This window comes from Leucopleurus acutus (genome assembly GCF_964270905.1).
Source record: "Leucopleurus acutus genome assembly, chromosome: 9".
Classification (NCBI taxonomy): Eukaryota; Metazoa; Chordata; class Mammalia; order Artiodactyla; family Delphinidae; genus Leucopleurus; species Leucopleurus acutus.
The window spans coordinates 15,552,957-15,568,901 of NC_139144.1; positions in this window are offsets into that span (position 1 = coordinate 15,552,957).

Genomic DNA, 15,945 nt, shown 5'->3' on the forward strand with positions numbered 1-15,945 from the left:
ACTTTCACACAGGCTTTGTCTAAAAATGCTTATCAAAGTGTTAGAACCCACTTGGTAATGTCTGGGGAGAAAACATCCAGTGATGAACCTTGAAATCGCATGTGATTTCCAGTCAACGCACACAGACCCAGACACACATGTGGATATGACACGGAAGATATTTTCTGGAAGCTCTCGCTAAATTGTCTATTACATTTTATCTGAAGATCATTTCAAGTTTTGATGACAAGCCGTAACTCAAGAGAAACTCTGTTCAACTGAGACCATCCTTTGGCCAAAGGAGGCTTCAAGCTGGTTAAAATGATCAATACACAAATGGAAGTTATCCCTTAAAAAAGAAATCACAAGTAGCCCTCAACTTTAAACGTTTTTGAACTTCATCCAGGCTCTAATTTAAAAAGGGGGTGGGAATCCCTGTATATATTGAAGAAGAGAATGTTTTTTATGAATTCTGGGGGAGGGTACTGCCAAAAAAGGAAAGGCTGACCCAGGGGAAGTTAGAAGGCTGACAATGTGGAATCCTGGAACGGCTCCCCCGCAATGGCTCCAGGAAACACAGGCCCCTCCAGAAGCAGCACAGACAGTGTCTGTTCACAGTGGGGACCCTGGTGCTGAGCAGCATTTGTCAAGAGTGGCAGCCCTGGGAGGGACACACGCTCACAAATTCATTCCGCGCAATGGTTCACTCACCCAACCCAAAGGGCTTTACTATCCCAGCAAACCAAGTCCACCTTCCACGGGCCTGAGACAACCTATATGGAGTTTGCAGAGGAACGTCTGATTTACGGTGGTGAAGCTTTCTTTCCTTCTCAAATAGAGCTCCAGCCTGCTGGGAGGAAAGAAGCCAAATAAAACACTTTCTGTATGTAGACTTCTAAGTCACGGGTGGCATCGGACGCTTAGTTATGTCTTCAGCTTGGTACAGACACATAATCCCCTTCCCTTTAATGTGTTAAAAAAGACTTCCTAGAAATTCAAACATGCCCAGCCTGTACATTTTTCTTGTTTTTTTCCTGTGGAATAAATTGACAGACAGCTTGACTCTAGCATAATGTTTAAGAGAGTGGGGTTCCTGAGTACAAATGACAGCTCCAATGCATAAGTGCTCCATGACTTTTGGAAATTTGCTTCAGCAATCTAATTCTCAGTTTCCTCCCCTGAGAAATGTGGATGAAGGTCGTATCAACGTTGAACAGTTACTATGAGGATTAATTGAGATAATCTTCATAAAGTTAAAATATTCCCCTGCCCAGAGGTATTGTGGCTGCAAACAACGGAAATAGTAACTCAAACTGGCTAAAACAATAACTAAATGTGTGTTTCATACAGGCTGGAATCCAGAAGAGCAGGCTTCCAGCACAAAATGATTGACAACTTGATGGACTGTCAAAAACCTAGGTTCTTTCCCTCTGCCGTATGCTATTCTTGGCATGGGTTCATCCCAAAGCTGCTTCCTCTCCTGGTCACATTTTGGCTTCCTATGGCAACTAGGACTACATTATTTCTGATTCATATTCAATAAAAAAGGGCAAGGTAAACCTTGCAGAAGCTTCCAGTAGGATTCTCTCATCCCATTGGCTAGAATTGGATCACAAGCCCATCCTAAAATACTCAGTGCAAGTAGAACAGGATCACCATAACCAGAATAAAGTCATCTTTGGAGAAGAAAAGGATGTAGGGAAAGATCATTTAAACACCTGTAAAGGTTGCCTCTTATTAGCATTATTGTCCATGTTATGTTGCCCCTACAGTTTTACAGACAGTTTTTCCAAAGATGCAACTGGCTATCGCTTCAAAGGTCTTGAAATAGAAAATGGATTTGTGTGTGTGTGTGTGTCACTTCAGGTTGATTTCTAGTAGTGGTCTAAAGTGATGCTTAAGAAAGATTCTGAGACGCCACCTATGCCAGGGAGGGGAAGGTAAAACAATCAGTTATAGGAATTGGCCAAGGGTGCAAGATACGGCTTCATCAATGCCAAGGGTAGAACTGAACAGCTGGGCATGCCCACTTGCATTCTTTCTCTGCCACTTTTTAACCTTTAGAACACACAGGACTACCTCTTCAAGACTTTCAGACTAAAACCAGGAGTGCATCTTCACCGCTGAAGAATGAGTTCGGCAGAATAGCTGGTCGCCCACATTTCGGAGAGTGTGAGCTTTCTCAGCAGACCAACTCAACAATATTCACTGAGCACGAACTCAGCTTCCTATTTTGTGCCAGGTGCTTAGCAGAACCCAAAAGAAGTGCAAGACACAAACTCTGTCCTTAAGAAATGTCCAATCTATCTCGGAAAAGAAAGCACATGGACAGTCAAGTGTTAAATAGTAGAACAAGGCAACCTAGAATTCAGGGTCCAAGGAAATTGCTAGAGCCATTTTAACTGGCCATGACTAAACTAACCAGGGAGAATCCCATAATTAACTGCAGCGCTGTTGTGCAGATTGGCATATGGGCTCGGCCTCAATCTGTACTAGGGACTGGTACTTTCCACGGAGCAGGCAGACAGATGGCCTCAGAGTTTTTCAGACTTTGCGTCAATGTCTCCCATGCGCTAACTGTAATCACAACCTTGACTTTATATAAATACATTTTCTTCCAGAGAAGGATGAATCCTGAAGCCTGATGAGGTGGTAAGTTTCTAGAGCTCTGAAAGTGTGGCAGTGGTTTCTCAAGGCTCTATCTTCCAACAAACCCTCCGGATTCCCAGCTTGAATATGATTGATCTGATCTAAATGGCTCTGTACCCTTGGCCCTAGAGAATATATTACATAGAGAATATATTGGAAATCACAAACACTTACGTGACTGCCCATCCCGATGCTGTGTGTTTACAACCTATGCGGAGCACTTAAGTCTGATAAAAATGTATCGAGTAATAATAACATTTACTCACCAACAGACAACTAATTCTGAGCACTGGATAGACAAGAAGGGACATGCTATAAAACTAGGGAAATGTATTTCTGGTTTACAAGGAATTCATAATCTGATTAAGCTGATATGACATAGATGTATGGAACACTATGTAAAAAGCAACATATAAGACTGCCACCTCTGGTCCAGGTCCTTACTGACTCACAGTCAGATCGTGGCAGTCAGTCCCTTTGAACCAGTCCTTTTATAATCCGTGTGCTCTATCACATCCACAGGGCCATCTTCCCGAAGTACAGCGGTGGGCAAGTCACTTCCTTGTTGGAACAACTACGTGGCATCCCAGTGCCCACCAAAAAATTACCCTCCTGGCTTTCCAGTCCTCCAGCTACCCTCTAATATCTGCTCCTCCCGGTCTTCCAGTCTGCTGCCAATCGAGCAGCCCTCTTTCACTAAATTCATTTACTCAAGGTCTCTATTTCCAAATATGTCATGGCTGCCCTGCCTCCAAAGCTTGCTCACCTGTGCATATAATACTGTTCCTGCCTTTACTTATTTAAGTCTCACTCTTCTTTGAAGAGGAAAATCTGTTTCCTACCTCATGACTTTCCTAAACACACTGGATTACAGAGACCATTCCCTCCGCTGAACTCCAAGAGAACTGGCATTTCTTAGGTAGCACTGTGAGTCATTCTGCATCAATCTTATATAAGGGTCCTGCCTTCCCATCTAGGTTTCCAGTTCCTGGATGTTCAGGACCTTGTCCCAAACCTATTTGCCCAAAGCTTAACAAACACAAGATCTTCAACAATGCTGTTGATGGTGACACAGTCAGGCACTGACTATGGAGCAGAGTATATTCAGTTACAATCAGAATGGACTAGAATGAATTTTAAAAAGCCTTACTAGGCAGGTGACTTTGCAAACTGCGTTTGGAAGAAAGGGCAGGAATGGCAGAAGGGCAAGCAAGAAGAGTGTGGGCTAAAATGGAGATGGTGGGCATGGGAAGGAATGGGTGGATCTGAGAGCCTGACCACGTTCTGATAGCTGAGTAAAATCAACAGATTGGTGCGGAGTCTGGTGGCCACATGCCCTTCCCTTTGCATATCTTCTAGGTGTAACTTGCTTAGGGCCATAGGGTTGGCAATTAGGGCCAAGGAAGAGTCATCATCTAGGCTTAAATCCTATCTTATGACCTTTAAATGTGCTTCTTCTGTTTAATTCTTTGAAATATTATTTCCTTGGGTGAGGTAACTTTTTCCAGTGGGAAACTTGTTCGCGAGTTGTTTGCTCCTCATTTTAACCTTGTCAGAACAATTGGGCAGAACCGCAAATGCTGATTACTGTTTTGCACACATACTTATTCTGCCTTTCATGTCCTTGGGTCCCCCTCGAAAACTCCACGTTGTAGCAAAGACCCTGTGACACTCATATCTAGGTTTTCAGGGGTGTCAGGGGATATCACGGGGCATGTGCTGCTCAAGGGGTCAGCTGGGTTCCACGGAGGCTGAAACCGAGATCCAATCCACTAGGTCTGACCTGAGATCCTTCCCATGCAGAACACTTCAACCTCAATCTCATCTCAACTCTTCCTCGAGTAGCCATCTACCGGGTCCATACAGCAAAGAGAGGAAGATGTGCTGGGGAATGTGTGGATTATATCCTACTTATTTGTTACCTTTGCAAACTTTCTACTTCTCTACAGTCCTGGATCACCAGATACCCAAAAGGGGTCCTCTTAATTCCACATTTAAAGTGTCTTTCTTCTTTAAACAGTATTATTCAAACCTGTCCATCAGTTTTGTCTATATGTACGGCATTCTCCGTGCATCCACAGTATGGCCCTAAATGAAAAAACCACGGAATGCAAGAACTTGAAATCTCAGAAGGATCTCAGAAATCATCTCATCAAAGCCCCTTCCTCTGCAGAGTCACCTACGGCGCCGGAGGGAAACACGGCCTGGCCACTCTCACCTGAGCATGTTACAGTTCTCCAATTCTATTAAGGACTAGTACTTTTTTCCTACAATTTGACCTGTGTCCTTAATGCAACTGCCCTTGTGAAGAACAACTGAGTTCCCTCCGTTAACGAGAATGTCTTGCTCCCTCCACTATAGAAGCACACTTACTGCAAGAAGTCAAAACAAGGATTTCACATTTCCATCAAAAAAAAAAAAAAAAAAAAAAAAGAAAGAAAACACGTGTAGGCTTTATCTGGAGATCGTATTATAGCTCAGTGAGCCCAATTCCCTCCTCTCTTAAACTTACATAATGTAAAAGAAAAAAAAGAAAAAAAAGAGGTGATGAGTCAGACACCTGCTCTTCTCTCAAGTATCAGCTTCCTTCAGAACACTGTTTCGCAACAGCATTCCTATTAGTATTTCAGGTGAACAATTCTCTGCTGGGGGCTGTGCATTGCTTGTGTTTATCACCATCCCTACCCTCTGCTCACTCCCTCACCAGGAGCACACTATCCTTGTGCTGCCCCTGTTATGAGAACCAAAAATGTCTCCAGACATCACCAAATGTACCACGGCGGAAAAGCTGATCCCATCCTTCTTGAGAACCAGTGGGTCTAGAACACACCATGAATGCGGAGGTGACTCTGAGGGGTCCTTTCAGAAGTTTCTTGTCAGTATTTGTGTTCCACAGGCTCCCACCTGCCAACTCTGACATCACTGCTATCATTTCCACCCTGGACTCCCACAAAGAGGCCACCACACAGCAGGCAACTCAGTCCCTTTTTCTCCATAATGCCTCCTCACAGGGCTGTACAGGTGTATCACACTTAACAGTGGAGGTAACTGATGAAAATCATCACTTCAAAAGGTCAAAACTGAAAGTCACATATTAAAAAATGACTTTTTGCCATAATCTAATGGGGAACTGTATTTGTGATCTATCGCTGTGTCACAAGTTGCCCCAAACGAAAGCTAACCTAATCTATTAGAAATAAAGCTGAAACAACAAATATGTATTATTTCACACAGTTTCTGAGGGTTGGGAATCTGGGTTAGCTGCACGGTTCTGAGATGTCGGTATGCTGTTGGCTAGGGTTGCAGTCATTGTCAGGCTGTACTGAGGCTGGAGGATCTGCTTCCAAACTCACTCGTGTGGTTCTTGGATTCACTTCCTCATTGGTTGTTGGACAGAAGCTTTAGTTCTTTGTCATGTGGGACTCTACATAGGGATGCCTCACTCCATGGCAACTGGCTTTCCCCCAAAGTGAGCGACAGAGAGAGACAGGGACAGAGAGAGGCAGACCGAGAGAGACAGAAACAGAGAGAGGCAGAATAGATGCTTCAGTTTTTTATACCCTAATCTGGGAAGTGACGCACCATCCCCTCTGCTCTATGCTGTTGTGTCCACAGACCACCCTTGGTACAACACGGGAAAGCACAGCGCACAAGTGTGAAGCAGGGGTGAGGCTCACTGGGCTGCCAGCTTAGGGGCTGCCTACTGTGGAAACCCCTCAGTAACTTAAATCTGTCTGGAGTTTAAGCTCTTCCCAGATTGAGAACACGACAACTTCTGATCATAAGTGTCCTCAGTTTCACCTGAGGGCGGGAAGGAATTTGCATCTGGTCAGAACGATGACCTGGGGCACAACATCATCCAAAGAAACACATGCCGTTCCTTCCAGGACAATTAGTGGGTCAATTCATTTTAGAAGAATTTTCAACCAAAGCCAGGTTTTTGGTTGCCCTCTTTCAATAGGAAAAAATAATTAAAAAACCACAGCACATATTATTCGCTCTTTCAATCAGTCACGGTGCTGTAAGAACATCAAGGTATAAGTAGCAAGGCCTTTCCAGATCCATGGTAAAATAAAGGGCATCAAGCTTAGCCTCCTAGAAGAGATGGTCTCTGATCTGTCTCCTGGCCAAACACAGACTTGTGAGAAGGACTCTGAAAGCACTCAAGTAACAATGGAGGATCCAATGGGCTCTGGTCCCTCATGCCCTCCCTATGTGCTGCTCTGTGGATGGTAACCTGACAGTAAGCTGAGGGGAACATCCCTAGCCCCGTCTTCTCATCACTATAGCTGCATGCCCCTCCCCATGGCTCAGCCTCCACTCCAGAAGGAGCTGATGTTCCCAGAGGCTGGGCACAGTGGAAATTATAATAAAAAGATTGTGATGCTAAAAAAAAAAAAAAAAAAAAAAAAAATCTCTTCATCAAACAACATTTAATATTGAGATCCTTCTCTGAGTTAGAACTTTGCTTATAACAAACCACATCACAACAGTGGAATAAAACCACCTTAGTTTACGTGGGTCAGAAATGTGGGTAAGGCTCAGCCGGGCCACTCTTCCGCTCCACGGGGTAGTGGCTGCTTTCGATTACTCAGTTGTATTCATGTGACTGCAGAGGCGGGCTGGAAGTCTGGGAAAGATTCACTCACATATCGGGTGTCTTTGGGCTCCTCGAAGTGGCTCCTCTCTGAAGAGAGTGGCATGGGTATCACGGGATTCCTCAAAGGACAGTGGTCAGAGGCCTTTCATGGTGGTCGATTTCCAAGAGCAGAAGAGGATGACGCTAAGCCTCTTCAAGGCTCAGCCTAGAACTGGCACTGTATCACGTCTACCCCATTCTGTGGGTCAAAATGAGCCACTTTTGAAAAGTTCTCTCATGTCAAACGCCCTTTGTGCTTAAAAATCCCTGGCCTAATGTCTTTGACTTCTAGACTCAGACTTAAAGGACTCATGTGATTAGGTCAGACCACCCCCACACAATCTACCTATCTTATGGTCAACTGATTTTGGACCTTAATTATAGCTGCAAAATCCTTCCACAGCAGTACTTAGATTAGTGTTTGACTGAATAACTAGGAGAAAGTATGTGTACATCAGGGGCTGGGAATCTTGGGGACTATAGAATTCTGTCTACCAAAGTGAGACAACTGGTAAAATTTGAATAATGTTTGTACATTAATTAAGAGTATTGTATCAACAGTAATTTGCTGGCTTAGCTAATTTTGTACATTGGTTACATAAAATGTTAATATTAGTGGAAACTAGGTGAGTAGTATATGGGAATTCTAAGTATTAATAGTTTTTGTAAATATAAAATTATTTAAAATAAACAGTTCAAAAAAAAAAAAGCAAGTCACCAGACCAGCCCAGGTTCCAGGGGAAGGAAAATAAAGTGCATCTTTTGATGGGAAGAGAGGCATGTGCCTATCGGGAGGGAGGAACTGATGGTGACCATCTTTGAAAAGTGTTTATTACAGGCACTATGAGTTAAAAAAAGAATTAACATAACCAGTTCTTATCTCATAGAACATGTAATCTGGTGAGTGAGAGAATGTCTAGTGGACAGATATTTACTGTGTGTCTCCTATAGGGTAAGCATCATGGTAATCACTGGAGATGCAGTGGTGACTAAGATACCCACAATATTACAGTTAATAGGAAAGAGCAATTGGTGACTAGTAATTATAACTCAGTGTGTGATAACTGTTATGGTCAGATAAATACAGAGGCCTGAGATAGCAAACAAGATGCAGAAATCACTTCCAATTGTGGAGATCAGAAAACGCTTCGTTCATGGGTTAAGACAAACACCAAGATGTACTCCCCTCTCCCCTCCACTCCAACCCTTTGAAATTGCTCCAAACGAATCGAGAGAAGTTATCTGTATGGTTCACTGCTGTATCTTTTATTTGGGGGGAATTACATTTTTCACTGAATTTGCTTATAGAGTAGATTTTTACACAAATGAGTATTTTCCTACTAATAAAAACTGTAATTCAAGCTGGAGTCATATATATCATCCTAGATATCTGTCGTACTTCTTTCATCTGTCCAAGGAGAATCTGAAATTTCATTGGAAATGGGTGTCACTCATTTCCTGACGTTCAGTACCTCAGTTTGTTTACACTGACGTCTCTCTCTCTCTCCAGGTCTAGATTTCAGCAGTGTGCTGGTTGTTCTCTAGGGCACTAAATGGTGCCCCCTACGTGGTTAAGTCCAAGTGTTCTAGGCTCTATCATTTTTCCCAGCAACGGCCTTTGGGAGAGCTGCTTTTGATCCTACTTCATCAGCAACCTTATGGCTCCACTGAACCTTTAAAAAGATTCACAAATGGCAGGCTATCTCTGTAAATTCATACACAGAAAAATCTTCTGGAGTGGGGGGAACATTTTCAGGTCCTCTTTGGTAGACGTATATGTTCCTAGGATGTTTAACAGTTGAAAAACTGTGATATCTCCCTGAGACGGCAGCCTGAGGAGACTTTCCTGAGGGTTTTGCTGACAGTGTTTGAGTTAAGCTGATCCTTTTGGGAACCCTGTTATTTCTAGAGCATTTGCAAAGGTTGAAATGAATGGATTAGGGTCTTTCTGCTCCTGATGTGTCTTGCCCTTTACCCCTTTGAAGATCCCCAAGTCCTGGGGTGCAAGAGCTTTAGGGACACAATCCGAGGGTAGTGTCCGTGGTAATGACGGCAGGGTATCACTTAGTCACACTGAAGGTGATGGAGCAGAGGACCTGTGAGTGTGTCCACTTTAACATGATGACCTCCATCTTTTTCTTTTTTTTTTCGTGGCTATGCCATGCAGCATGTGGGATCCTAGTTCCCCGACCAGGGATCGAACCCGTGCCCCCTGCACTGGAAGCGTGGAGTCTTAACTGGACCACCAGGGAAGCCCCGACCTCCATCTTCAGGCAGTAGCCTTCAGGGCTTCCCAGGCACATTGAATAAGTGCATTAGTACACATAAATCTATTAGGACAGTGCTTTACATAGAAGACCTTAACAGATATTGTTGTTGGTGTCATTATTATTATTATTAAGCATCAAATTTAACCCCAGTCACAGAACTCATAAGAAGATCTTCCAGTATTGCTGAACTATATCTATCATGTATCCTAAGAGAGAGAGAGAGAGGAAAAAAAAGAATATAATAAGAGTTCTTATTTCACGCGGATGCAGAGTAAGTCTACTTCAACTTTGCACAGGAAATGAAAGGTACTAACTCTACCAGCAGAATCCTCTTCCTCCCCCAGCTGGGCCTATTCTAGCTCTGACTGTTCATTCTCCCAAGTTAAAAAACCTTCCCCCAGAAATGTACCCACACAGAGGCCCACCAAGCTACTCATTTCACCACATGTCACCTGGGTCGTATGAGTGTAGCTGCACAAACTGGTGAGTTTTGATCACTGTCATCTCTGCAGGGTTTTGTCGGTGACTTCAGCTAACTGAGTCACTTAGCAAGGCCTGAACACCACCTCTGCTCGCGTGCTGGGCCCGCAACCTTTCACTTAGGTTTTCCCAGAAAGTAAATGTGGAGAACCAGACAAATGTTTGGGATGCAGAAGATGGGAAACAGGGGCCCAGAGACGGAAACCCTAGTGACTGGATATTTCCAACTCTCTCGTATTTTTTAAGAATGGAACACTCTCCCATTTGCACAGTTCAGCAAATCAAGCTGAGAAGATCCAGGGTCCTGGGTCACTGGGCACTGTTTCCAGAGGTGACCTGTGGGTCACTGCATTTCTGTTCTGCCCCCTCATCTGTGTCAATGCCATTGCAAGCATTTGGCTATCTATAATGACAATCCTGGAAATATAGTTCATTTTCTACCCCCCCTAAAGAGTGAATCTTTAGCAGTCCCCCCAAAATAGACGCTACAATTTTCTTGACCCTCTGAGAAGAAAGAACACAATAATGTCCATTAGTAGTATATTTCAAAGCTTTGATCAAGAACAGCCAGGAAGTCCTTTGTAAAACCTACAAACATAAATCCAAGTCTACTGGGGTGAATGTGTGTTACACATGTTGCCATGCCCCACACCAAGAGATGCTACGGCAATCTGAATTCTTCTCTAGGGTTCAGAAGGAGGTAAAGGGGAGGACAGAAAGATATTTTCCCGTGGCCGTTTTCCATTAATTTCTTTCCTCTCAGTTGTGTGTTCTGAAGCTATGTCTTGCTTCATGGGCAGCATTTGTGCACAAGTTCTGGGCGACAGCAAGTTGTGCTCATTCTGCAGATGAGCAGCAAGAAAGCTTTGCTCCTCCAATCTCTGTGGTCAGGAGCCAAAGAAACCAATATGAGTTGAACAGACTGTCATGTGGTTCATTTGCAAAGAAAAAGAAAGGGGTGGGGGGAGACAGGAGGGGTGCGTCTGAGTGTTTTTCATCCTGTTGAAAGAAGAAAGCAAAGGGAACTGTGAGGACCCAGGCTGCCTGTTTCACAGATGGCAAAACCAAGGTACCGCCTTTCTGGAGGCCGTTTGACAGCAGTGATTAGGGGCAAACTACTAATCCCCCTTGAAGGCGGAGTAGCTGCCTACAATCCCTGGTCGGGGAACTAAGATCCCACGTGTGGCAAGGCCAAAAAAACAAAAGAAAAGAAAAAGCAAGAAACAAAGGCCAAGGCTGAGTGCTGGAGCAGAAACATCAAGCTTCATGCCCTCCTTCCCCCTTCTCTGATGAGAACTCAGTCACAACAGCAAGACCCCAGCTGTCACAGAGTCTAGTCTCTGCTCTGTATTACATTTTATTTATTTATGTTTTTCTTAGCACTGGGGGCATGTGACAGGTAGCAAGCCCGAGGGCTCTGCCCCAGACTGGGGTGACATCTGGAACACTCCTTCACTTCGCTCCCTGAGTTTTGAGGGAGAAGGAAAGGGAGCCAGTTATTCAGGGCTCACCCCGCCCATGGATTAAGCCAAAATTGCTTGTGGAGCTGAAGTCATGGCCAGAATTACCACTAGTTATCCTCCAGACCACTGAGTAAGTCCTATTTTTCTCGAGGTCAGGGGTGGCTTTTGGTGTCCATGCTTATGTGACATGGACAAGAAGAGAGAAAGAGACAAGGCAGCGGAGGAGGAGGGAGAGGAAGATAAAGGAGAGGGAGAAAGAAAACATTATTGTAGAGAAAGGATGGGGAAAAAGTGAAAAGTCACAAAGGAAGTGGAAATAAAAAAAGAGAAAGTAGAAAAGAATGGACTTACAGGGAGGGGTCAATTAGTCACTTTGCATGGCAACGATTCTCCTGCCACTTTACACTTTCGAACCAAGGAAGAGCAGCCTCCATATTAGTTTCCTATTGGTGCTGTGACAAAATACCACAAACGCCGTGGCTTAAAACAGCACAAATTTATTAGCTTACAGTTCTGGAGATCAGAAGTCCCAAATGAGTCCAAACTAGGTCCCACTAGGCTAAAATCAAGCAGGGCTGCTTTCCTTCTAGAGGCTCTAAGGGAGAGTCCTTTTTTTTTTTTTTTTTTTTTGCATTTTTCATCTCCTAGAAGATGCCTATGTTCCTTCATTCGTTTCCATTTTCAAATCCCATAGCAATCGGAAAAGTCCTTCTCCCGTCATGTCACTCTGACACTGACTCTTCCACACTTAAAGGCCCCTGGGATTGTATCAGGCCCACCAGGAAAATCCAGGATAATCTCCTTATTTTAAGGCCTGCTGATTAGCAACCTTAATTCCCTCTTGCCACGGAAGGTGGCACTATCCACAGGTTCTGGGAAGTAGGATATGGGCCTCTTTGGTGCATCTATCTCAGACTCTTATTAAAAAAAAAAGGATACAAATGACCTTATTTACAAAACAGAAACAGACTCACAGACTTAAAGAATGAACTTATGGTTACCAGGAGGCCAGGAGGGAAAGGTAGGCGGGGAGGGATAGATTGGGACTGACATGTACACACTGCTCTATATAAAACACATAACCAACAAGGACCTACTGTGGAGCACAGGGAGCTATACTCAACATTCTGTGATAACCTATATGAGAAAAGAACCTGAAAAAGAATGGATACATGTGTAACTGAATCACTTGGCTGTACACCTGAAACTGACACGGTTAATCAGCTATGCTCCAATATAAAATAAAAATTAAAAAAAAAAAGTTGCAAAGGGTCAAGAGGTCCCTTTAATGTTAAGATCTTAAAGAATGGGAAAAAAGAACTATTTCTCCAGAAAAAAAATTTGAGGTGGGTGAGTTCCGTCTCCTGGGTAGCATCTGAGCTCCCCCCAGTGCCTGTCCTCCCTCCCGGCATTCGCACGTCAGGTCAGGCTAGGCTCACGCTGCGATGGGCTCGCCAGGGTCCCCAGGGCCAACACACCCTTGGGTCACCCTGACCTGGGCGTGCTCTCTCTTCCCTTCCACCACATCAAATTCACTTATTCCAACTCTCCTCCCTTCAAAACTCACATTCCCTCCCCCTAGTGTGTAGAATAAATATACGGTTTCAAAGTATTTGCATTCATTTGTCAATAATACGTTAACTTCCTCGAGTGATACTAAAAGACACGGTTTTGAATCAGCTTTGGGGGAAATGTGTCTGTTGGAGGTGCTTATACTCCACGAATCCCACCACATAAACCTGTCCTGCACAGAGCCAGCCTGGTTTAAAAGTTCAGGTCCATTTGTGCCCGGAAGATAGCCTGGTATGTCTACACAGAGAAACCATTTAAGCATCATATGAGAGTAAGAATTTATAAAACACTGAACTCTGGTATTCCTCTACTAGGACTGTAAGAAGTAACACAATTTTATCCTGATGTCTGAGAAGAGTTCTACATTTCCCCTGTGATGTGTTTTTTATTTTCCCAACAGCTGTTTGAAATGGAATTATGTACCTTTTTTTCCAGAACCTTTTCATCCTCCTTATCAAATAATGATTGTACCACAAAACAGAGAGGGAAAAGAAGTGAGCTTGACATTCTGGCCTCCTAAGTGTCATTGATACTACAATCAAGGTGAACAACCATTTTCTGCTGGCATCCCGTGTCTGAAGAATCTCATGAATTTAAGGACTCACTATAGAGGATATTCTCCCATGAACAGAAGCAAATGCAAGAGAAATCTATTAATCTTTGGGGATGAGTTTGCAAATGAATAGCCCAGGGCCAGGGAACGGAGGGTGAGGACTGTGCCTTTCTTTCCCTCTCGTCTCCTTTGCCACATGAGCTGTCAGAGCGGAGGCAGACGATCTGGACCTAACGTTCTTTCTCAGCACCTGCTGGCCCAGGATCTGGAGAACGGGTCCTGTGGATAAAGGCAGCATTGAGCCACATGGGACAGTGACAAGCAAGACTCACATCCATAAAAGCAGACCACATGCCGACGTCATGGGACCAAAGGGTCAGTGGTGAGCTATCAAATTCAGGTGAGATACAAGCGGCTGTGAATTTCCGTGCAAAAGGCTGAAAGCAGGGGTCTTGAAGTCTTATGCAAAAGCCCCCCACTGTGGGGTTATCTAAGAGGTTAACCCCACATAGTCTAATAGTCTAATGAGCTAGTATGAAATAACCTATGTGAGACCTCCCTTGTTTTTCTGTTGTTTTTTTTTTTTAAAATCATGACTGGGCTTCTAACGCCTAGTAGATGGACTGAACACGAAAGAACACCAAGTAACCTGGGGGAGTCACACAAAACCGGTCAGTGTTCATTTCTCTTCTTCTGGGGAAACATTCAGCATATCAGAATGCATGACGGAAAATATGCTTGATTAACCAGAAAATCATGGCAGCAGAAAGTTTAAGAAAAAAATCAAGGGAAGGAAACCAGTTGCTCGTGGACACACATAATGATTAACCCGCGAAGTTTCAAAGAACTTTCTAGGCCAACCTCAGACGCAAATCTGCCAGAAGGTAGGTCTTGACACAAAGTGAACTGGAGCATATGGTATCTTAATAGTATGTTTGGCTTTGGAAATGCATAAGATAATAGGTCCTGATAATTAAAACAGCACATTGTTTATAGGTATAACTTGATCTGGGACATATTGCTAGAAATTGTAGCAAGCACAGTGTTTCTTGCAGGACTAATTATCTATCTGAACTTGAAACATATTCTAAATTACTTGTCTCACCTAATCAGTTGGGTAAGTGCTATCTGTTGGGTAATGAACAGGTTCAAAGTTCTCCTGGATTGTTTTGAGGTGCGTAGGTGGAAATCTGGACAGCTGCATATACGATTACACTGGAGACGGTCTCCAATGGCAACTCTGCTAGGGACCAAGACTGCGCAATCAACCAACCGTAATTGATTTCAAGGTTTTAGAGGCATTTTGTGACCCTGTCTAAATGATCAACATCCTGCTACATACGGAGACCCAGATATTTAAGGGTTATTGCTCAGTAACCAAGTAATTTGCATTTCAAGACATCTACTTGGCTCACTAGGAGAAATGGTGGAGAAACATCTTTCAAGGTATGTGTTTTGCCAATTCTCTGTCATCCAGCCTTTTACCATTTTCATTACTAATTGTATATACATGGAAGAATTTCATTTAGATGTCTGGCCTGAAGTGAATGTCTCCAAATATATATCTACGAATTAGCCACTGGGGGAAAAGTACTGAAGAAGGTATCAAATTACCCTTGCATGATGAAATTCTAACTAGTGGGATAACAGCAGGAGTTCTTCAGAATAAGTTGTCCACAAAGAGGAAAGCAGAGAGGACAATAAGTGTTTCAAGAATTAGTAGGCATTCTTCTAGAAAGTCCCAGGAGGCCTCATGAGAAGACAAACCTCCTATTTATTTGGAGTCCTTGATTCTACAAACATATTGGGGCTTACAGCATGCATAAATGGCTTGAATCTTCCCAATAAAAAAGAACACCATAAGAAAACTAGCTCTAGGGGCTTCCCTGGTGGAGCAGTGGTTGAGAGTCTGCCTGCCGATGCAGGGGACACGGGTTCGTGCCCCGGTCTGGGAAGATCCCACATGCCACGGAGCGGCTGGGCCCGTGAGCCACGGCCGCTGAGCCTGCGCTCCGCAACGGGAGAGGCCACAACAGTGAGAGGCCCGCATACCGCCAAAAAAAAAAAAAAAAAAAGAAAACTAGCTCTAAATCACAGTTTGAAAAATGAACATCTGTAATTTAACTTACAATGACCACTTGGCATGTAATGACATGGCTTTAAGATATATGTGCCTAACAGTGTGAATTGTGTTCATATGAGGATACTCATCATGGGGTCATCTGATTCCTTGGTCTGTACCTGGGCTTGGGTGATTGGCAGTCTGAGTGACAATTCATCCTGGAACATATAGGCAAATCAGCTACCACCTTCTGGACAGGAAGATGTTTCTATATTTCG